Source organism: Pleurodeles waltl, chromosome 4_2 (assembly GCF_031143425.1).
Source record: "Pleurodeles waltl isolate 20211129_DDA chromosome 4_2, aPleWal1.hap1.20221129, whole genome shotgun sequence".
Classification (NCBI taxonomy): Eukaryota; Metazoa; Chordata; class Amphibia; order Caudata; family Salamandridae; genus Pleurodeles; species Pleurodeles waltl.
In genome coordinates, this window is record NC_090443.1 from 259941787 (window position 1) to 259966695 (window position 24909).

The window sequence follows — 24909 nt, forward strand, 5'->3', positions numbered from 1 at the left end:
TATTTTGCCACCCATAGGGAGCTCTGACAATTCTTACACAGGTCTGCCAGTGCAGCCTGAGTGAAATAACGTCCACGTCATTTCACAGCCATTTACCACTGCACTTAAGTAACTTATAAGTCACCTATATGTCTCACCTTCACCTGGTGAAGGTTGGGTGCAAAGTTAATTAGTGTGTGGGAACCCTGGCACTACCCAAGGTGCCCCCACATCGTTTAGGGCAAATTCCCCAGACTTTGTGAGTGCGGGCACACCATTACATGCGTGTACTATATATAGGTCGCTGCCTATGTATAGCGTCACAATGGTAACTCTGAACATGGCCATGTAACATGATCCCCCGGGTCTCTAGCACAGTACCCGGGTACTGCCAAACTGCCTTTCCGGGGTCTCCACTGCAGCTGCTGCTGCTGCCAAACCCTCAGACAGGTTTCTGCCCTCCTGGGGTCCAGGCTAGTGACTAAATTTACCAATTCACATTGGCATACTGGTACACCCATAGTATATGGTAGCGAGGTACCCAGGGTATTGGGGTTTCCAGGAGAATCCTATGGGCTGCAGCATTTCTTTTGCCACCCATAGGGAGCTCTGACAATTCTTACACAGGCCTGCCAGTGCAGACTGCATGAAATAACGTCCACGTTATTTCACAGCCATTTACCACTGCACTTAAGTAACTTATAAGTCACCTATATGTCTAACCTTCACCTGGTGAAGGTTGGGTGCAAAGTTACTTAGTGTGTGGGCACCCTTGCACTAGCCAAGGTGCCCCCACATCGTTCAGGGCAAATTCCCCAGACTTTGTGAGTGCGGGGACACCATTACACGCGTTCACTGTACATAGGTCACTACCTATGTACAGCGTCACAATGGTAACTCTGAACATGGCCATGTAACACGTCTAAGATCATGGATTTGTCCCCCCAATGCCATTCTGGCATTGGGGGGACAATTCCATGATCCCCTGCGTCTCTAGCACAGAACCCAGGTACTGCCAAACTGCCTTTCCGGGGTCTCCACAGCAGCTGCTGCTGCTGCCAACCCCTCAGACAGGTTTTTGCCCTCCTGGGGTCCAGGCAGCCCTGGCCGAGGAAGTCAGAACAAAGAACTTCCTCTGAGAGAGGGTGTAACACCCTCTCCCTTTGGAAATAGGTGTGAAGGCTGGGGAGGAGTAGCCTCCCCCAGCCTCTGGAAATGCTTTGATGGGCCCAGATGGTGCCCATCTCTGCATAAGCCAGTCTACACCGGTTCAGGGATCCCCCAGCCCTGCTCTGGCATGAAACTGGACAAAGGAAAGGGGAGTGACCACTCCCCTGACCTGCACCTCCCAGGGGAGGTGCCCAGAGCTCCTCCAGTGTGTCCCAGACCTCTGCCATCTTGGAAACAGAGGTGTCTGTGGCACACTGGACTGCTCTGAGTGGCCAGTGCCAGCAGGTGACGTCAGAGGCTCCTTCTGATAGGCTCTTACCTCTCTTGGTAGCCAATTCTCCTTCCTAGGTAGCCAAACCTCCTTTTCTGGCTATTTAGGGTCTCTGCTTTGGAGATCTCACCAGATAACGAATGCAAGAGCTCACTAGAGTTCCCCTGCATCTCCCTCTTCACCTTCTGCCAAAGGATCGACCGCTGACTGCTCATGACGCCTGCAAAACCGCAACAAAGTAGCAAGACGACTACTAGCAACCTTGTATCGCTTCATCCGCCCGGCTTTCCCAACTGTTTCCAGGTGGTGCATGCTCTGGGGGTAGCCTGCCTCCTCTCTGCACCAGGAGCTCTGTAGAAATCTCCTGTGGGTAGACGGAATCTTCCCCCTGCAACCGCAGGCACCAAAAGACTGCATCACTGGTCAGTATGACGAGCGTGGTCCCTGGAACTCAGCAACTCTGTCCAAGTGACTCGCACAGTCCAGTGACTCTTCAGTCCAAGTTTGGTGGAGGTAAGTCCTTGCCTCCCCACGCTAGACTGCATTGCTGGGTACCCCGTGATTTGCAGCTGCTCCGGCTCCTGTGCACTCTTCCAGGATTTCCTTTGTGCACAGCCAAGCCTGGGGCCCCAGCACTCCATCCTGCATTGCACAACCTTCTGAGTTGTCCTCCGACATCGTGGGACTTCCTTTTGTAACTTCACATGGACTCCGGTTCACTCTTCTTCCAAGTGCCTGTTGGGGTACTTCTGCAGGTGCTGCCTGCTTCTGTGAGGGCTCTCTGAGTTGCTGAGCACCCCCTCTGTCTCCTCCTCCAAAAGGCGACATCCTGGTCCCTCCTGGGCCACAGCAGCATCCATAAACCTCTACCACAATCCTTGCATCTAGCAAGGCTTGTTTGCAGTCTTTCTGCGTGGGAACACCTCTGCAAGCTTCATCGCGATGTGGGACCTCCGTCTTCCGAACGAAAAGTTCCTAATCCTCTCCTTTCTTGCAGAACTCCAAGCTTCTTCCAACTGGTGGAAGCTTCCTTGCACCTTCAGCTGGGGTTTCCTGGGCTCCTGCCCCCCTGGACACTTTCGCAACTATTGGACTTGGTCCCCTTGTCTTACAGGTACTCAGGTCCAGAAATCCATTGTCAGTGCACTGCTGGTGTTTGTTCTTCCTGCAGAATCCCCCTATCACCACTTCTGTGCTCTCTGGGGGTAGTAGGCGTACTTTACTCCTACTTTTCAGGGTCTTGGGGTGGGGTATTTTTCTAACCCTCATTGTTTTCTTACAGTCCCAGCGACCCTCTACAAGCTCACATAGGTCTGGGATCCATTTGTGGTTCGCATTCCACTTTTGGAGTATATGGTTTGTGTTGCCCCTATACCTATGTGCTCCTATTGCAACCTATTGTAATTCTACACTGTTTGCATTACTTTTCTGACTCTTACCTGTTTTGGGTTTGTGTACATATAACTTGTGTATAGTACTTACCTTCTTACTGAGGGTACTCACTGAGATACTTTTGGCATATTGTCATAAAAAGAAAGTACCTTTATTTTTAGTAACTCTGTGTATTGTGTTTTCTTATGATATTGTGCATATGATATAAGTGGTATAGTAGGAGCTTTGCATGTCTCCTAGTTCAGCATAAGCTGCTTTGCCATAGCTACCTTTTATCAGCCTAAGCTGCTAGAAACACCTCTTCTACACTAATAAGGGATAACTGGACCTGGCACAAGGTGTAAGTACCTCTGGTACCCACTACAAGCCAGGCCAGCCTCCTACACTGGGGTGCTATTAGGGTCGGCCAGATATGGTAAAGCTGTGCTATGAAGATGGATGTGAAGATTTTCACATTGCAATTCAGAAGTGCGATTGGATGGTTGGAAGAACAACATGTCGGAGGTTTGTGGTGCTTCAAGAGTAGCATAAGGTGAGTCTCTAACATTGTGCCGGTGACTATACCCAAAGTTAAAAAGGATTCAAAAACTCTTGCCATGGGTTCAGCTAGTAGGGAGGCAAAGGCTTTATGAAAAATAGCTGGAAACCCATTGCGGCCAAGGGTCTTGCATAACGGAGATTGCTAATTGCTATTCTGACTTCTTCTGGGCTAATGTCATTCTCCAGTGAGCCCAGCTCCTCAGCCCTGTTAGAGAGCGTGTAATCTTGGAGATAATTGTCTTGATGTTGTTTATTGAGGTTTTGAACCTAATAGAGAGTGGAATAGTAATTGCGAACGACCTTGATAATGTCAACCATCTCCTTGTGGCGTCTCCTCTCCCTATCCTGAATCTCACCGATTTGGTTTCGTGAGGAGTGTATGATTAGTTAATGGGCCATACGGTGGTCAGTTTCATCCCCTCTTTCTAATATGTTTGGCCATTATAGAGGAGTTTCTTGGCCTCTTCCTTAATTAGTAAGTGATCTAATTCTCCATGGTTACCCCTAAGGTCTCTTAGAGTCCTTTGCAAGCCCCCTGATTTTTGTCTAGCCTCTGCCTACTGCAGCTGAGTTTCTAATTTTGTTTACTAAGCTTAGCTGCCCTTTCGAAGGCTGCCGTGTGTGGTAGAAGTTCCCTCCTTATTACCACCTTTTCAGTGTTCCATGTGATCAATGGGGACGCATCTCCGGTGTTGTTTTCAGCAAAGTAATGTTTGATAGTGTTTTTTATGTGATTGCAAAGGGCCGGGTTGCGGAATTCTATCTCGTTTATTACCAAGGGTTTTGGAAAGGAGGGCTGAGGATCACAAAGGGCCATATCTAGTCTCACCAGGGCATGGTCCACCAGATCCTTAACCTATATTGTGGTGTCAATGAGACGAGGAAGCAAAGACCGAGAAGCTAAGAAAAAGGTAATAAATAATCAATATGGGAGTAGGTCTTGTGAACGTTGGAGTAGAATGTGTAATCACGTTCATGCTGATGGTGGTGATACCAGACATCGATCAAGGAGAGGTCAAGTAGGCCCTGGGTTAGAGCCAAGGGTGAAGGTTGGATTGGCCATACCCAGGTGCAAGGGAGACATTGAAATCTCTGAGAAGGAGCATAGCACCTCTGGTGAAGAAGGAAACTCTCAGGAAGAGGTCAGCATAAAAGTCCTCTCCCCACCATGGTCCAAAGATAGAAAAGATAGTCATGGGAGCAGTGCCCAGTGTGCCCCTTGTCCCTACTATGCGGCCCTTGCGATCTCTATTAGTGCAATCTAATGTAAATATGAGGCCTCGCCGAATGAGGACTGACACTCCTCTGGTTTTACAGGCATAGGAGGAATGGTATTGCATAGGATACCAGTAGAAATGTAGGTGTTTAAGGATTCTCGGAGCAGGTGGGTTTCTTGAATAAGGGCTATATCTACCTTGTTTTGACGCAGGCAGTTTTTGAGCGCCCTACACTTAAGTGGGGAATTAAGGCCCTGGACATTTAGGATAATGATGTATAAAGTTGCCCTAATCAGGCATGTGGATGGTCCCCATCAGCTTGGAAAGAGACTAGGATGGTGTTTATCCTCCCATCGACTCCCCGCAGCATACGCTGTGAGTGTGTCAACAAATGTGAAAAAAGCAAAGGAATCAACATCAAGCAACAAAGTGGAAACAAAAACTAACAGAGGAGGCAACTTGCCCCATCAGTGTCTGACCAGTAGACCAAGAGACCAGGCAGGCAGAACATGTAGTTGTGCAAAGGTAGTCCAAGAGGCAATCGCCCAACAAGTCAGATAGCCCCCCCACAATCTGTTTACTTGTATTTAGTCATCTTTGATCAAGGTGGATTCAAAGTCAGCTATTAACGAACGTCCATGTGCTTGGTGTATGTGGGCAGCCTGAGGCCATAATACTAGAGTCACCCAAAGTACAAGAGAGAGAAAAAAAGTTCAAGCAGGAGTGTCATCGTCTGAGGAAGCCTGTCTGTGTTCTTTTTCAGTGTGGCGTTTCTGCTAGCATGCTTTCTTTGAGAGTGTTGACTGGATTAGCCATTGAAGGAGGCATTCCCCATGCCGTGTGGGCCTCCACTTGTGCGTGGGCGACAATCCTTTTTTTCTTGTAGCTAAAGTGTGGGCAGAGCGGGAAGCCCCACCAATAGAGAATTGTGTGAGTTTAGAGGAGTTCGGTGATTTCTTCAAATTCCTTGCTGCAAGCCAGATGTCTTGGTATAGAGAGATTGTGTTCCTTGAAACACTGTTGTCTCCTGTTGCCTGGCGGCCTTCTTTCAGATGATAGTAGTAGACTTTGACAAGAGTATCCGGGGGGCAGATTCTTCTGTTGCTGAAACGCCGAGAACGCTCTGTGACTTCAATCAAGAAGCACAGATTGATCATCTGGCAGGTGTAGGAGGTAGGTGAAGAGGGCCTGAGGCAAGCGCCTCGAGGCAAGCCTGCTGGACTGATGCGCCTCGAGGCAAGCCTGCTGGACTGATGTAGCAATGCCCCTGATATGCACATTGTTATGTCTTGAGTGATTTTTCAGGTCATCGAGCTTGTCTTGGAGAAGTTGGTGGCCCTTTCCTAACTTCTCTATACACGGTGTCCGATCTATATTGTCCATCATTTGTTCAGCAAACGTAGACTCAACAGCAGTTAGGCAAGAGTATGTTTGATGCAACAATTGATCAAGGTCTGAGATGGTCCTGGTGAAGTCTTGGTGGAGCAACATGAGATCCTTGCAAAACTCGACCAGTAACAGTGGATGTCCTTCCACGTCACTGGATCCCTAGCATCAGAGTCTTCCATCAAGCCCCGGGTCGAAGTTGAGGTGTCATCCCCCTATTGTTTAGGAGGGTCCGCCTTCTGAAGCATGTCCTTAATGTTCGAGGGGTGAGTTGTCTTGGCCCAGTTTGCCATCATAGTACGATAGGTCGGCCTCCCAGGATTCGCCAGAACCAACCCAAGCTGCCAAGCGGGCCTGGGTAACTAATGATTCAGCAGTTTCTATATTGTTGGATTGCTTATCTTCCTATTCTGTGGTATCAGTGGGAAGGGATGGACCTCTCACAAGCCCAGATGTTGAAATAGCATTGAGGAGGGTCAGGCACCAACACAATATGAGGTTCATAATTTGATGGGCATCAGGGTAAGTTGCAGGTTGCTCCTGGACAACCCCCCTCCCCCAGGTCCAAATCCAGGCATTTAGCATATAGATACAGTCACTCCTTATACTGATACTCATAATACTGGGGGGGGAGTTAAAATACCCCTGGTACTCCATTACTCGGGCCACTTATCCTGGGGGAGCTGGGGATGACTTATGATGGCCCCGTAGCCTTTGGGCAGGCTACCCCAAACCATGCTTTGGCTGCCGACTCTTCTGGCCTCGGAGCCATGGAGTCAGAGACACACAGGTCTCCAACCAAGGTGGAAGCCCCCAGCCCACACAGCTTGCCTCAGGGGAGAGATCCCCTCCACTCCGCTCTGCTCAAATGCTCTGCCACCCGCACTCAAGGCAGTCTCTAGCTGCTGTCTCTGTCATCTGGTGTGGCCTTTGAAAGGGGAAGCAACCCCAGTGAAGATCAACAAGGCCACTGCCCAACTCCATACTCTCTCACAGTGGCCTCGGACCGCTCCAATCGCTAACTGGGGTAGGAAAGGCTGCGGCAGCGTGTTCTGTCTGCCCCCACTGGCCCGTCTGTGGTGCTCCATAATGCTGTGTATGAATGTTGAATCTGGGCAATTCAACAATAAGGCCCAAATATGGTCGCCATTGTCGTATTTGCTACCCAAGTGGGCTGATTCTTATTAAAGATGGATGTGGAGCTCTTCAAGGGGCTCATCACTGCCGCCCCCATACTTCAAGCATCCAGTGGTCCCCTCCAAGGGATGTCGCCCCTGATTCACTGAGCATAAAGGGGGAGGAAAGGGTGTCTCAAGCGGAGCTCAGGAGTGACGCATCATGCCTGGTCTCCTCCCTGGCCATGCCCCCACTACTGATATTTTTAAAATGTACCCCCTGTTTTGCAATGCAACAGTAACCTGCACACCATACAATGCATATCTTAAACCGGGTTAAAGAGCAGAAGCGCACACTAACTCAGTACAAACAAGGGCAAGGCAGAGTAGTGTATCCAGCCTGCGCGACAAGACAAACCTGTGCAAATTCCGAAATATGAAGAACGGTGCTTTTCACTACAACCCAAACTGCGGGATGTGTGGTAACCAGTGAAATTTGGCAAGAGAAACTGAATGGCCTGCACTGTCATGTGCAACGTTGACAATTGCAAAAAGCTGCAGAAAACCTCAGTTGCTTTCAGTAGTAACAGTGGTGTAATACAATACAGTTCCCTATTCATCCTTCCTTCCTCCTACCCTGTAGGGTAAGGGACCACTAGGCCACGACCTCAGACTTAACAGTGCCAGCCCATCAGGAGACCAGATTACAAGGGACAGCAGTCTGGTAGAAAACAGTGAGAGTTCAGGGAACACTTTCTGTGAGTTCATTTGACCCTTCCTCAAAGTGTTCCCTCCTTACTTCATTCAAAAAACGCAAGGCTGTTGAAAGAGTATTGATTCATAAGCAGACACCGCTAGGACCACAGACCCTTCTTTGGAACTAGGCCGCTTTACCTTTGCTTATGTCTTCCTTAAACTCCTGCCCCGCCTTTCTTGAATGAGAGCTTCTAACTTAAGATCCTTTCCAAGCCTAAGACAAGATGATTGACTTTTTATTTCACCTTAGTCCAACATGCATCTGGTATTTGATGACTTCTTATCATGATAGAAATCAAATAAACAAATATATAAATACATGAATAAATATGTTCACATGGCAGGGCTGCTACACAAGTACCTCAAGGGGCCCATTTTGTTCACAGCTTTTTAGTAATCTTATTTTAAGGAAACATATATTATTTTTCATTCAATGTCACGGAGGTCTGGTGTGAATCCTTGAATGTTACCTGTTCCTGAATTACACTACTATGTTTATGTTATATTTTGTTGATTTTATTTTCTTACATATACAGCAATACATAAATCTTCACTTAGCCTGACCAATGTGAGTAACCCTCCCAAAATTACAATTAAGGCAGAAAAATGCAACTAAAAGAAATACAATCACATAACCTTCTAAAAGGACCTACGATAATAGTAACGCAAAAATAAACTGTTTTAAGACCTGCTTTGCTTAGTTTCCGCGAACGTTAGTGATCACAGCAGGAAACAAATGATGTAATGAATATTGATCTACGGATGCTTCGTCGCCAGGCGGTTTAGCTGAATGGGCCGAAGCTGAGCGAAACATCCGTCGTGACCCTCCTCTCCGGACATACTTCCAGGTGTTTCCAGGAGTAGGAACCACGAGGTCGGAGCACGGGCTCTGGAAGCAGGAGGAAGGCAGAATGTATCACCCAGGCGACATGTCAACGTGACTCATGAGAGAGCTGTCGAGCAGCAGATGCATCACTATATGTGCTCGCGGGAACCACAGGGGTCTCTGTCAGATACGAAGGAGTCAGGATTCTTAGGCACATGCCATATAATGTGGCAGTGTGAAGGGAGAGGGAACGGATTTCAGCAGCACTCTCGGTCTTGCTTACCAGCCTTGTGCACGCACTTTCTGTGAGTACTCGCACACGTGCTATCTAGCACAGCAGTTATCAGCTTTAAGTCAGAATTTTAATATGGCTGGTTGTTATGGAACTCTCAACAGTGCCAACTGTAATTGACTGCAATCGCAATCACAGCCTTCAACAGAACACAAAACGATGACCCCGCCACTCCTGCCACTCGGCTTCTAATGATAATGACCGCCATTGCTCCTAAAAGACCACACATAGTTGCTGTCGGGACACACTTACAGTGACGCCAGTCCAATTTAGTGTAAAAGGTCATTTATTTAGGACAGGATTTACCAAAATACAACATATAACTTTTCAACATCTCCCCAAACCTTAAAGAACCCCAACTTTTCAATATTTCCTTGCTCATCTTGTCTCTTCAAATCCGTTCTTCGTTTCCCCTCCCCTAGACACTCCCCTCTTCCTTTTTGTGCCTTACTTCCTTCGTGCATCCCCCCCCCTCTGCTCCTTCTCCTCCTTGTTTTTCCCCTTGGAAGGGTGGTCAAGCCCGCATCTGGCTCTCCACCCTCCCCCATCTACTGCCTTAACCCTTCTACTCCACCTGCCCTAACTGACTCCTCACCACTCTTCCTACCCGTCCTCCTGAATCTCCAAGTCTCCATTGTACCCCCCTTCTCCTAAAGATTGCCGGGTGGGTGGGTGGCCAAATTCCACCCCGTCAAACAGTCGGCGCAGAAAGAGGTCGTTCCTTTGCCCCACCCCCCCTTTTAACCCTTCCCTAAAACCCTCCCCGTCTTACCCGTTACCCAATCCTGTCTCCTTCCGTCACTTCCTTTCCCGAAAGAGCCCGCGGAGACACTAGAGCGGGGCTCTCTTCTCCGCGGGCCCCTCCATTGGTGGAATAAGGCCTTTGGCCTAGTAACGTTTCATGATATGATCGTTGCTGTATAACTCAGTAGGCAATCAAATCACAACTCAGTCGGCCAGTCATTTGTATGAGAGAGACTTCCGTGGGGGGAGCAAGGCTTAATTCTGCCACCGACTGTCCGATTCAGGCCGTGTCAGGCCAGAGAGCAGATGCCACGCCCCTGTAGCCGTTCCTCATTTTAAGGTCAAAGTCTACGAGACAGAGCAGCTGTCTGGCTTGCTAACAACATCTTAGGTACATTCAGAAAGGGTCCCTGGGAATAAATTCAGCCTCTTGCTTACCATTAACTTTGTGGTTTGTAACTCACATTTGCTTGCTATCTATTTGCTGGGTGTGTTTGTTTTAGGCTGTTCAGCTTGAGTTTATCCCTTCCCTTGCCCAATGCCTATTTACTGTATTCTGCCACCAGTACTAGATGTCTGTAAACAGTCCTTTAAATATTGTTCTTCTTGTCATGTCACATTTGCAGTGCTTTCAAAGAAATAGGTCAAATGTCAGGCTCTTTCTTCCAGGGAGTTTGGTGTTAATTTTTCTTTTTTAAACTTCAAAGTGAGAGGGTTTGTGTGACTATTATGCTGGCTACTGTGGGTGGAGGGTGCGGTGGGGGGGTGCTTGAGGAAGACTGTATGATGGTATTTCATGTTCTAGCGAACAACAAAGTTTAAATGTCAATTCATGAACTGCACTGATATTTCAGAATATATCAGAATTAGAAAGGCACAAATGAAGCAAATTTTTTGGTAGGTCTGAGGTGTAGTGGAAACAAATATTTTAATAAAATCTGCACTGCACTCTATGTCACTCTGCTCTGCAAGAATGTACTTTCCGCCACTGAACTCAGTGCAACGCTACTGTGCACCACTGCACTCTACACCACTGCAGGCTGACACTCTACACCATTTCACTGTCAGCCACTTCCCTGTATGCCATTCTATTCTACTCTGCACCACTGTAGTCTACGCCATCACTCTCTTCACCACTCAACTCTGGTACCACTTTAATCTGTTCCTCCTGTACTCTATGCCACTGCACTCAATGGCACTGCATTCTATGCTACTGCATTCTACGCCACTGCCCTTTACTCTCATCACTCAACTCTACACCACTGTGTTGTACACTATGCCAGTGCATTTTTGCAACTGCCCTCTGCAGAGGATTTTTTACTCTACACAACTCTAATCTATTCTGCACCACTGCACTCCACACCACTGCACTTTACACCACTCTACTCTATGCGTCTGCACTCTACACCACTCTACTTTACATCACTGCACTCTTTGCCAATGTACTCTGCACCACTTCATTCTACGCTGATCTACTCTGCACCACTGTATTTGACACCACTTTAATCTAGGCCACTCTACTCCACTCTGCTCTACTATACTCCACTCTATAACACTCTACTCAAATAAACTCTACTCCACTCTATGACACTTTACTCTACTCCACACCACTCCACCCGACAACATTCTACTCTACTCTGTACCACACTACAACACTACTCCACTCAACAAAGCTCTACACAACTCCCTCTATGCGACTCCATGCCACTTTAATTCACTCTATTCTATGGCACAGGTCTCCACTCTACTCCACTCCACGTCACTCCACTCCACTCTATGCCACTTCACTCTATCATACACCAGGCCACTCCACTTAATGCCACTTGACTCTACAACACTTTACTCCACTCTGTGCCATTCCACTCCCCTGCACTGCTCCACTCTACCCCATTCCACCCTATAACAATCTACTCCGCTCAATGCTACTCCACTCTACAACTCTCTACCCCACTCTTCACAACACCCTCTATGCCACTCCACTCTGCTCTACACCACTCCAGGCAACTCTATGCCTTTCCACTCTACAACACTCTACTCCACTCTACTCTATTCCATTCTACACGCTTACACTCTACGACACTCCATGACACTCCATTTCACTCCCCTCCACTCCACACTATTCAGCTCTACTCTACACCATTCTACGCCACTCCATACCACTCCACTATACTACTATACATTATGACACTCACCTTTTACCGCCTACCTTTTAGCCATGCTGAACAGCAGCCACACTGGTGTGCAACAAGGCTAAAACATATTGGCAAAGCCAATGGCTCTTGCATAGTCGAGACCTATTGCTTTGTCAATGCTTGTTTTACCAGGTGCCCCTGCCTATGACGTCATAATTTCCTTCTCGCTCACCAGACATCCGTTTCTACCCCTCTCCAGGGTTCCTTATTCCTTCTGTTCAGATATTCCAACTCAGTTTGCTGCCATGAATGTACAGGAAGGGGCTGCTCATTGTCCATTTGTACTGCGGCCCCCCTAGCACAATAGGGCACGTCAAATGTTGCAGGAGGGCCCTCACCAATCACATGTGTCAGCTTTAGCACCGTCCATGCTTTCTCCCACCTCCACTGCTTCTTGCCTGGGACAATTGCCACCAAGTATCATTTTGCTCACTTTCTGAAAGTCCATTGGGCATTGGGCAGTGTTATAGCTCCTACCGGCCACTCGATAGCCTTGTTGCACTGGTCCAAGGGCCTTTGAGCAACTTCTAAGATACTGGAACCCAACTGCATTGAGAGGTATTCCAATTGCATTATAGCTCTGTATAAATCTCTGATAACATAAAATAACATAACATAATATATCTTTGTGTGAAAATAAACAAAAAACAGGAAGAAAACCAGCACTGATTTACATAAGATTTAATGACATTTTTATGAGCATTGATAATTCAGTAGTAATTGACAAGAATAAAAAGATAAGCGACTCAACAAAATAATTTTTTTCTTACAAAGAATGAGTAATTAGGAGTATAATTAACAAATCAATGAAAACATGTATTTTTTTTTATTATTTGTTTAAGTATTGTTGCATAGGGGTTAGTATTAGTGTTATGTTTTTCCTCTGTAAGGTTTAGGACAGACAAGGATGGTCGTTGGTTATGTTTAGGATTTGAATTAGGGTTGTGATTAGTTTTGGATGCAAAAGGACCACTGCATTATGGACTTCTCTTACACTAAATGTAGGTTTGGAGTTGTGGGTAGGGTTAAGTATAGGCGTGGGTGAGGGTTAAAACGAATTTTAGGGTTAAGCTTTTTTGCAGTGATTTTCCTCACTAAAATACTGTTCTAAAGGCTTCTTTATGATTGCAAGTAAAATGTAAGGTATTTACTTAATGATAGTTTCCTTATAATTTCTTTTTCAGATATGTATGAATTCAAGTTGGTAATATTCAGTCTCATATAAACATGGTTCTGTCAAGTCTTCATCTGCCTGATTTGGCAATTACCAGGAGTAGTTGACCAGGACATAGTTATTATAGTTATCATTCAGATACAGTGATAGTGGGTCAGAGGGGTCCACTAAAGCCCTATTACCATTGCCCTTGTTTACCCAAAATAGGTGCAGGGGGCCAATTGCATTGCTTGCACTAGAGCCCATGGAACCCTTGCTGCATCAATGCCAGTTAGCATAGATGGGTAAAGGTAATTATTGATCAGGGCTAGTACTCTGAAATCTCTTTGATTTAGACACTTCATACAGTTAAATCTGCTAGATGACTGCCTGGTGTGGTAGATGCTAAATAGACTATGGTGCTTGTCTACCACACTTATGCCTCTTGCAAGACTAGCCACTTGGATGTGTGTACTGCTCCCTTACAAGCAAAGAGTTGAGCCCAAGAGCTAAAAAAGCCAAGAAAGTAAATGGCAGGGCCTGACAGGAAGCACTCAGAGTGAAAGAGGGAAACAGGCAGATCTTATTGAGGTATAAAGAAATGCACTCTTCACCACAGAAATAAGATTTTCTCCAACATTCAAACACACAATCTTTAGACCTTCGTATACCATCTTACTGGTTGCAGCCAAAGTGGATGTTCAGTGTCAGACAGGATGGGTGTTGATTAGACAGAAAAGAATAAGATAGAGAAGCCTGAGAAAAGGGGTAAAGAGAGGGATCATTGATGCTAGGGGAGTAGCCAGAGATGAAAAGACTCATGTCAGCTAACAAGGATTGCAACAAATAGGAACACAATGGGTGGTGAAAATCATGGGCAAGAAGGTCAAATTTAGGGGCTGCATGACAGTGGTCAGATCACAGTGACAGAAGAGAGAATTAGGAACCAAAGAAACAGTGCAGATTCATGGGAGAGTCTAATTTTTCACCAGGACTACCGAAGCAGCAGGATCCTTCTTTGTGCAGCAAATGGGTTGTCCTTCATACTTAGGAGTAGGCAGCTGAAAAGACAAATCAGAGGACTGAGTTTGTGAACAGCAGGGCTGTGAACAAAACACTGAGAAATAGCTATGTAAGAAAGGTAGGGAACGATTACTGTTCTGGTTCAAAGATTTGTTTTATGGCATAGAATGTGTCAGAATTCACAGATGTTGGAACTGGAATGTTCCCTGCATGGTAAAAGGGTGTGTTCCCCTGTGCTGAGTGCCTAACTGTATGTATATCTGTTAGCTTGACTTTTGATTGGGCTCTGGTGTCATGCTAATCTAGCATACATGCAGAGAGCTAGGCTTGTTCCTTGACAATGTGAAGTCGAGGACCTATCCTTTGACCTGAAAGTGCACACCAAGTGTGCCCTGTAACAACACCAACCTGAAAGTGCACACCAAGTGTGCCCTGTAACAACAACTGAGGTTTTTTGACCCTGTCTCGGGTGTAGCACATGAAGAGGTAGTTGTAGCATAGGATGTTTTGTGGTTTATAGTGTGACCAGACCTTGTTTTGTCTCAGTCAGTGTGTGACTTACTGGCCCCTACATATAAAGTCCACTGCCTGTGTGCCCAGAACATTGGACTGACATCCTCTGAATATGTTGAGTGTGTCTACATCCACAGCATTGAGTAGAACATGTGTAGTAGGAGGATTCTGTGTGTGTATGAATCTGAGTAATGAAGCAAGTGTGATCTATTTCGGATCCCCTTGTTTAACATTATACAAGGTGAAGAATGAGGAGAGCTTTCCCAGTAGGTGGAAGTGTATTATCTGCATTCCTCTGGATAGAGTGTGGAAATCAAGAACCTGAATTTAGAAGGATTGAGACAGGGCTACCTTTAGAAATTCCATGAAAACTTTGTTACCAAGGCATTGGGGATTTGCTTCTTCAACATTGTCATGTGCTAGATGGTAGGTATGAAGAGCGTGACTGTAGGGTCTGTTTTTCAAAGTGAGGAAGCTTCAAGACAAGGCCATCCCCTTTTTATTTATTGCAGCTTCAGAGATTTTGATGAGAACTTGGTGCACTAACCTCACACTTCATTGTGCCCATGTTGTGGGTGCTCGGGTTGGGGAGAAGTGTCACTATATACAAAAGCTGTGTCTGGAGAGCAGCCACATGAAAAACACTTGAAAGGGAGCCACCTCAAACCAGTTCTGAAGTTTGCAACACATCTCCTAATTACACAGTGGAAACACTGTTCGTCACCCCTGATATCAAATAGGTTGGAAGGAAAATATTTAAATTTAGGAGCAAGAGCCCTCACCCATCCAATCAGGTGGCATGCTTCATCATCAGTCAGTTCCTCGTTAGGCCAGTGCTGCAGTGCCTAACGGGCACCCATAAGAGGGCTCATTGCTGGAGATCTTTTATGAAAAGTGCCATATGAAGAATTTAAAAAACTGCTTGCTGTGTAGATTGGAAAGCGTAATATTTAAAAATTGCTAAGGGACACCTAAACTCTGTTCATTCTACATGTGGGCTTTGTCATGATTAAAAACAATGATAAAACATTGAAGCACAATGAAGTGTCCTAAAATCTAGGACAACATGTTTCTTGCCTAAATATCACTAAGATCGGTAGCAATTCATATGGAACAAACCACAAAATCCTAATGTACTACGTCCAACCACCCTAATCTACTACAACTGATTAACTAGGTGCTCTTAAAAGAAAAATCAGGCAAAAACCACCAGACCTCACTGGAGTCGGGACCACATCCCTTAGGTCTGATTGATGCACAGGCGCACTGTGCAGTAAAGAAATTCATGGGGAGAAGTGCAGGAGACCTCCCCCCATCCGTGATAATGGAAGTGAGGATTTTTTTTTAAAGCATCTCTTTGGTGAGGTTTGGTCCGGGCACTTTCCTTCACATCTATATTGGCCCATCACCATAGTAGATTAGGATTTGGGGGTTTCTCTTGATTCTTCATACAGCACATTTCATCAGAATCAGGGGAAAGGTATTTGGGAAACAAGAGAAGGCAAGGATAGGTATTTTCCTTACAGTCTCCTCACTTTTATCTTTGTCTTGTTAATTTGGTAGCTCTATGGAATTAGCAAAACATATTTAAAAGGTTATTTTACACATATATAACACTAGCAGCCCTTACAATGATAGGAGATACCATTCCCATATCAATCTGTATAACAAAATAATGAGATTGTCCTATTTAGAAGAGCTCAGTGATCCTTTAACATTAGAGACATTTTGAATTGTTTTAGCACCAAATATTTCTTTTCCTTCAGTTACAAATATCTTATTCGTATTAATTAATTGTCATACCTGCTTGACACCTTTATCTTTAGCACAATGTTTATTTGCTTGTTACTTTACAACAATCAAGGCAGTGAAAGCATTGTCCTGTATGTCGTCTTTGGATGCTCCTCTTATCTTAATACGTTCAGTTGGTACTAGTCTTTGTAATTTCCTATAAAACGGCCTAATTACTTCAAGTTTTCTTCCTTGCTACACTAACCTTGACACATGTTTTGATATATATATATATTTTTTCAGACATACGTTCGAGATCTGAGATCCTACACATGTACACTCTCAAGTGCAGTAACAGAATTTTCAGGAATTGGGAGCTGCGATCTGAGTCACGCGAGGGCAAAATACGAACTGTGGAACCAGATGAACTGCATAGCAGGTAAGAACTGAAGAACAACCATAAAGTGGCAATTAGAAACATACACACAACGTAAGATGCATGAAGTGACTTCAGTCAATCCTTTTATACTATGGTTAAAATTAGATTTTGTCGCATCTCAATGGCCTTGCAATTATTTTTTTCGACAAAAAATCCATCTGGCGTATCCATTAAATATACACTAACATTGTTTTTTCTTTGGGAGACTAAAATCTGTACCTTCAAACTAAACTCTCAGTACTTAAACAGTATTGATTCATACATCTCATATATCAGAATGCCTATATATACACTTCTTCTAGTTAAATTCCATATGTAAACATTCCCAATTTTTTTGTACATGCATTTCTAGACTTTTATTTGGAATTAAATATAGTTTAAAGCATTTGTCATCCATTTATCTGTTTTGAAGAAAACGTGGATATACACAGATGTGCTGATAATCCTGATAAATTCCAAATAATTAAAGCTGTAATTGTTTAGGGAAACAATGAAAGGCTTTTTGCAAAATTATCTTCCAAAAACAGAGTCATAAGCTCCTTCCTTGCTTGACAATAAGTGAAAGAATGTTGTGATGGAGAACAACAAAAAGCCAGTAATCAACATGGGAAAGTCACGAGTATCAAAGTGAAATTAATGTGGTGTAGTTGAGTGCACATTGAACCTAGCCCGGTGTCATAGTAGAGTTTGAAGGGTGATTCAGACTTCTATAACTACGTATTTGGGCCAGTGCTGTATAATCTTTCTGAAGACCACGAGAACTAATCCACTAAAAGGAACAATTTGTTCATACTGCGAGAAGAGCATGCTTTCTAAGCATTACAATATTGTTTAATCTTTGGAATATATTTTAAATTTAAATTATTGAGTGTATGTGGATGGGGAGATTAGAAACTTTCCAAAAGGGTATTAACCAGGACTATTAATTATATACAAGGTTAGGATGGCAATCAAGGGAATAATGACAATAGTTCTAGCATTGATTGTATTTTACAACATGGCTCATGACTGCCAAAACAAGTTGAGCTGAGGGTGTTCCTCAGTTAACTCATGCAAGAAAATTATTTCTAACACAGCCTAAAACTGCTGCTTTCCCATTACAAAATACAGACCAACTAGTTTGAGCTCTAAAACAGAGTATCTGGAATTACCTTGCACATTTTCGCTGACCTTCCAATAATGAAGGGAATAAAATATTCCGATTCATTTTAATGAGATAAACATTTAGATTAAGAATAGAAAATACTGAAATGAAGAAAATGTATTTATGATTTTTGTAACATGTATTCTGTTTATGAGGATAAAAGTTTGAGATGTTTGTTGGTCTGTTATACATTTAAGGTGACAATATAGACAATTCTCACAGTTCCTGCTCCAGTTTAATAGACGACCGTAGGCTCTTCAGCAGGAAAAGTATCTTGTTTGACTATGCAATTACAGTAATGCCCTTTTTTGAAAACTGACCCTCATTTCAACATGCTCGATATTCTTTCAAAGTACATAAACAGGGAACAGAGAACCCCCAAACCCCTTTACTCCCCTCGTTTGGTATTGGGGAAAACCCTCATTTCACAAGTACTCCAAACACCTTGAGTATTAACCTAACAAGAACAATTTTACAGTACCATTAAGTACCCCAAACTTCACCCTCAATTGTTGGACTGCATTACACATCATTCTATACTAACGTAGCAGTACATTCATTATTTGCTTACATATTTATGTTTATTCAACGTGTATGGACGTTTTTTCAGCAGTAAAAATAAGGTCACATTGTTATATATCTGTGTTTCAGTGGTTCAATGCCCGTCTATTTACTCCCATTGTTTCCATGGCTGGGGTGGAACTTCGTCCCCTAGCCTGCAGTGGCAGACTGCAGCAGCACTCATAAGCGCGTTGGGCTCCCACAGCGCAGGTGAGTGTTTTAGCAGGTCCCTGTCCACCTACTTATTGCCATTGTTTCCGCTGCTGGGGTGGGACTTCGTCCCCCAGCCTGCATTGGGTCCTCTGACGGACTGCAGCAGCGCTCATAAGCATGTTGGGCTCCTGCAGCATGGGTGATTGTTTCAGTTGTTCCCTGCCCACCTACTTACCACCATAGTCTCTTTGGCTGGGGTGGGACTTTGTCCCCAAGCCTGCATTGGGCCCTGTGATGGATTGCAGCAACGCTCATAAGTGCGTTGGGCTCCTGCAGCATGGGTGAGTGTTTCAGCAGTTCCCTGCCCACCTACTTACCACTATTGCTTCCTTGGCTGGGACTTAATCTCCCAGCCTGCATTGGGCCCTGTGATGGACTGTAGCAGCACTCATAAGCGTGTTGTGCTCCTGCAGCATGGGATGCGCCCGGATGTGTGCCCAGGTGAAGACTGGGCCCGTCTTCACCCATCATCACCTGGAAGAGGCTGGACTGGGCTACTCCCCCTTAGTTTCCTTGACTGACTCATTTCTTAGTGTTTATGTTTGATTTTCTTTTTTTTTCCTTTTCATTTTTGCCCGATTTCAAGAAGTATTATGGGCAAATATAAACTAGTTGCTGGAAAGTTGGAGCAACTGCTATTCCACAGGTTGATACAACGCTAGACACTTTCCTGATCCAAGCCGCAAGTATAGTTTCAAGAGAGATTGAACTGGCTGAGAAATGCCTATCTCTAGATATCGGGGAGAGGCCTAGTTTTGCTTCATCTAGTTCTGCAATTATTCCAGGTGATTCCAGCGAGGTTGTATCTGGCAGCTATTGTAGTCCAATCCCTCCAGCGTCATAAAGTTTCACCTCTGAGATGAGGGTGAATAGGGAGCTGGAGTGTGCTGCTTGTGTTCAGAGCTTGACTGTTTGTCCCTGTAGACCTTCCGTGAGGAAGAAGTGGAAAACAAAAACACGCTTTGTTCCTGGTACTACAAAAAAGCAGAGGTCCACTGTTCGATCTGTCACCAGACTAGAGTCTTTGTCTGGGGTTGGCCTCCCCAAGTGGTTGTGGGATAATATAGCCACTCGGTAGTGGGTGAGGAGAGGCCCAACCTATCCTGGGTTAGTGCCTTGGATCAAGTTAAAGGCATTGTGTCTGCTGTGATTGTTCTACTTGTGAAAGGGATTAGTGCTCTGGAAGAGGTCATTCGAAAAATTTCCTGTAAACAGGGAAAATTTATCATTGCCCGCCTCCTCTACTCAACCTTATGCTCAAGTCGACCTTAGTAATGACCTCAGTACCAAATCCAATTCTTGCAAATTAACCCAGAGGCCCTCATCCACTGTAGAACCAACTGGCCCGCTAGTAAACAGGCCTTCATTAGCTTTGCGGGTCAGTTGATCCTCATACAACTTCTTTGGTCATAACAAGCGTTGGTCCGTTAAGGCAATAAATAGTTAATATTGCAAATGAATCTTCTTCCCAGTCTCTGACAACACAATTACAGCTGTCTATGGATCTGCAAGGAGAATGCTGCCCATATGTGGGAGTTATGGTGGGAGTATCCCGCCTGCCAAATCACAAGAAGGAAACATACTGGGGATTGAAAAACAAAGTTTGCAATTGGCTCCTAAGAAACACTGCCTTTAGCCCATCAGAGTATAATGACATTCTCATGTTAAGGAGAACTGGGTGGATTAGTTGTTCAGTGAATTTATTAAAAGGGGATTGTGTTGTCATCAATTGCAGGTCTCCAGACCTGGCTCATTCCCTGTTAAAACTGATTGCAGGCCCGGCGAACTTGGTCTTGCTGTGAGTATCATTCCACTGGGATATTTCTAAAGACCTGGTGCATTTCACCTCCTTGACGTGTAGTAAGACCGGGGATTTCTCATCATCCATTAAAAGGTTTGGGAACCCCCCCGGTCCCTACCTCTAATAGATATCTGACACTTTCTGACCTTAATGTTAATGACTGACCTATGCAACCATTGGTCCATCAGAGGGCCCCCTTACTGCTTATTGCAAAGGAAGCTGGAATTAGATTGAGTGCTTCTTCGGAGAGTTGTGTTGTTAATGATTCTTTTTCTGCTTGTGATGTTCCCAGCGCTTTTCCTGATAATACGCTGCAATCAAGTGTATCTGCTAGTTCTCAAACCCTTGCACCAGTGACCCACTGTATTTCCATTACTGGTCATCTTTTGCCTGAGGCTAGGGATCTAACCAAGCTGGTATTAGTAGCAAACTGGCCTGTCAGGAGTGGGGTGATTTTGTGCATCAATGTGGCATATGTATGTTCCAGGAGACCTGGGCTGTTTCACTATCTTTCCAGCATGGGGTTGCTAGTTTTGACCAACCTACCCTTCCTTTACAGAAGGGCAGACCATCAGGCAGCCTTGCAATTAGGTTGAAAACTACTTTGGTATGTACCGCTAATGTCATTGATCTTGGCTCACCAGATATTTTGTTTGTAATTTTACATTTTCCTGATCGGGTTAAAATTTGTTTAGTCAATGTCTATTGTAGACATGAAGGTAGTAAGTCTAGTTTAGTTGCTATTGATGCAATTAATGCCTACTTGCGAACTCTCTCATTTGGCACTTATAGGATCCTGGCAGGTGACTTAAATTGTAACTTTGATTCCTTTGGTATTGCCTTTCATTCACTCTCGGGGGGGATGAAGTGTAGGCTTTTCCTCAGCTATCTCTTGAACCTATAAAAAAATGGTTGGAGGCTGTTTTGCAAATTAATGCCTTTACTCTGAATAATGGTTGGAAAGCATACAGTGGGAGAACACCTTCAGATAAGGAGAGGAAGAATATTTTTAACCAGCAATGAAGAACTAGTTGGTGGATTTAAGGTTGTGAGAGCAAATCATTGATATGGAGGTGGTTTCGCACCAAGACAGGGATCTTAACGCCCTCGATCTCTCACTTAACTCAACCTCTCCAGCAGGAACCTTTTGATAGGAGACTTCTGCCAATGAGCAATTGCCGTAGATTGAAATGGAGCTCTATTGCTTCCACTCCCGCCATTCAGATGCATTTGTATGAGCCACTTGTTGTTGCCCTGGAAGCAGTTATTGCCTTTGGAGGGAGTTCTCTTTCAGTAGATTTGTGGGAAACATTTACAGTTTGCTACAATACCTTATTTTGCTCTCTAAAGGAGAGTGTAGGCAAGGACCCTGTCTAAACGGAGCCAGGAGGAAGGTTGGTACACTAATGCCTGTAGGTTATCCAGGTGTTCCTTGATGGCTGTGATCAAAAGCGGCATTAGAACATCTACCCAGAACGCTAGGGCTTTCTCTAAGGCTACAATAGCAAAGGCCAAACAAGATTATGAACTGGCCAATAGGTAGGTTTTACTTCTTGCAGCAAAAGGGAATGACCACTATTTTTTTGGCAGTTTTTGGCCAAAAGGAGCCCATTGTTTATTGCCCCACCATCTTGTGATATAATGGCTAGTGCCTGGGTCAAAAAAAATTCTGGCATTTATGCGCTTGATCCCGGGTGTAATAGGCTTAGTTTGATTTGAGACAACATGACACCAGGGGGCTTGGCTTTGTCTAGCCCTGGTAGTGATGGTGTGGACTCTACTGCAGTAGTAGAGGCAGGTTTACTACCTAGTATTCCACTTGGGGCTAATTCAATTAGCCATGTTGATGGTGCCATTTGCCCCATTACTGTGAGTGAACTTATTAATACTATTGAGTGGATTACACCAGGGAAAGTGCCAGGTTTTGACAAGGACGTTCTAAGACAGAGAAAAAGATTTGGGGCCCCTATTTAAGTTTGTTCTTTAATAGCATCATAAATGGGTTATCCATGCCAACGTAATGGGCTGGGGCCGAAGGCATTGCAGTTTTCAAAAAGGGCCTGAATTCACTTCCATCCTATTATCAGCCAATCAACAGCTCACAGAAGCTTTTTAGTCATATCCGATTGAGCCGATTGCAAGCGTGAATGGAGGTTGTATATTTACTCACTCCCCTCCAAGCCGGGTTTAGGGCAGGGATTAGCACAACAGACCAAGTTTTCTAGCTACAACTAGTACACTGGAAATATGTCATGATAGGTGGAGGCAGTTTATATGTAATTTTTGTTGACCTCCGGTCAAAATTTGATCTTGCCCCTAGGGAGGCCCTGTGGAAGTCTTGGCTAATAAGAGTGTCTCAAAATATCTTCTTGACATCTTTAGAAGGCTCCACATGAATACTTATGCCCAGGTCAGGTGTGGCTCCTCAGGGGAAATGACAGGACCTATTCCAGTGTTACAGGTTGTGAGACACGGGCCCAACTTTGTTTTTCTATTTACTAATGACCTGGTGTTATTTCTGGAGCAATGTGAACATGATGCCCCAGGTCTGGCTGATAGAAAGGTCCTGGTCCTCCTGTTTGTGGAGGACAACTTATTGATATTGAAGTCTCCTATGGGAATTCAAAATGTGCTTGATCATTTCGGTATCTTGTGCAGGCAAAAGGATCTAGAGATCAATCTCAACAAAACTAAGTAAATGTTCTTAAACCCTGCCATACCGCTCAGCCCCACCCAATGTTAAATGGTGTCTAATTACAGAGGGTTTGCACCTTTGACTATCTTGGGTTTACCCTCATTTGGTTAGTCTTTACAGATTCTGACGTGTAAATTTAGACTGGAACATTACACAGGCCTCATCTTGAGGGCACCACAGGGCTCTAGTTTTCGTCTGGTGATGCCTGCAAGCTTTGGGTGGGTTGTTGTATGGTGGGGAACTATGGGGGCATGGCAATGTAAATGATCTGGAGCTGGTGGAGAATTGATTTTTGCGCCTCCTCACCAATATGCCAGTTAGTACCCCTCTTGCCCCCCTCTGGCTAGACCTGTGTGTCTGATCTCTTGTCCGCATGGCTGGACTTAGCCCTCTGATGTATTGGCAGAGGATTTGGTCCTCCGGTGGACTAGCACAGTTTCAGTTGAGCCTAGGTTATATATGAAAGCTCCCCAGGGCCACCAGGATTCCATGGTTGGGACATATAAAACAATCCCTAACAGAGTTCTGCTTTGAGCCCTTATGTGTGAACCCAGAATCTGCATGTAGGGTGTCTAAGTCTATGTTAAAGGTAATGTACTGGACACGTGTAGATGAAGGGCTACATAGGTATGGGAGAGTGGGCTCCTTACACTCACCTTTCTTAAAATGTAAAGATGCTCACTCATTGGAGGAGGATACAGGTGTTATTCATCCTCTGGCTGCTAGAGCACTGTACATTAAGAATCAGAGTGGGACATTTCCAGTACTGGCATAGACAGCGAAGTGGCAATATTCCCCTTCTATAACAGAGATGAATTGTCCATTTTGCCCTGAGACCAAGGATTCTATAGAGTATATTATGTTTTTCTGTCCCCTTTGCCAGGCTCATAGGAAGGCCTGGATCCTCCAGTTATGAAGCAATTTGGGTGCCAGGGATTTCAGAATTGCACTAAGGATAATCAGCTCAAACTCGACACTTCCAATTGTATTTGTGGTTTGTCAGTTCTTATTATACATGTGAAAGTGGTTGCCTCCCTATCATCTGACTAGGATCATTGCCCTGATTGTGCATTCTGCTACTGGCGGTCACTGTATGAATGGTGTTTTAGTTGGGTAGGGATCTGGTCCTGGTACTGAGCGTGTATTTTATCTATTTTATTTAGTGAGTTATTATGAATGATGGTTCTCATTTGCTGCTATTGAATGAATGATAGCCTAATTTTATGTATGGAATTCTTGGTTTTATGTATGTATTTTATTAATATTATCACATTCTTGTATATTTTGAATGATTTTTGTTTTTATGTATATTTTGTGTCATCCTTTTTAGGCTTTTAGATACTGATCGAGCGGCATTGATATTTGATGATGTTTATATATCTGTGCTAAAGGTCAGGTGTGAATGGGGTAGTTACTAATTCTTACGACTAACGCTCTGAATACTGGTGAGTGAGGAGTGAGGCTAGGGGCGAGAGGGGAAAATGAGATGTTCAACATGGCTAAATCTGGTCCATGATGCAAAACAAACTTGTTGAATACCAGATCTGCGTATCCATGGATCATTCATTACTTTTCATTTGCCTGCCCCTTCTACACCAGTTGCTCTATTTTTGCTAGACTTATTTTATCCCTTACTCATCAATAAGCCCACTGACAAGGATCTGTTTGAAAATGCAGCAAGGCTCTGATTGCAGGAACAGCAAGTAAATCCTGTTAGGGCTTCATCTTCACTCCAGCTTTCCCAGCTTCCATGCCA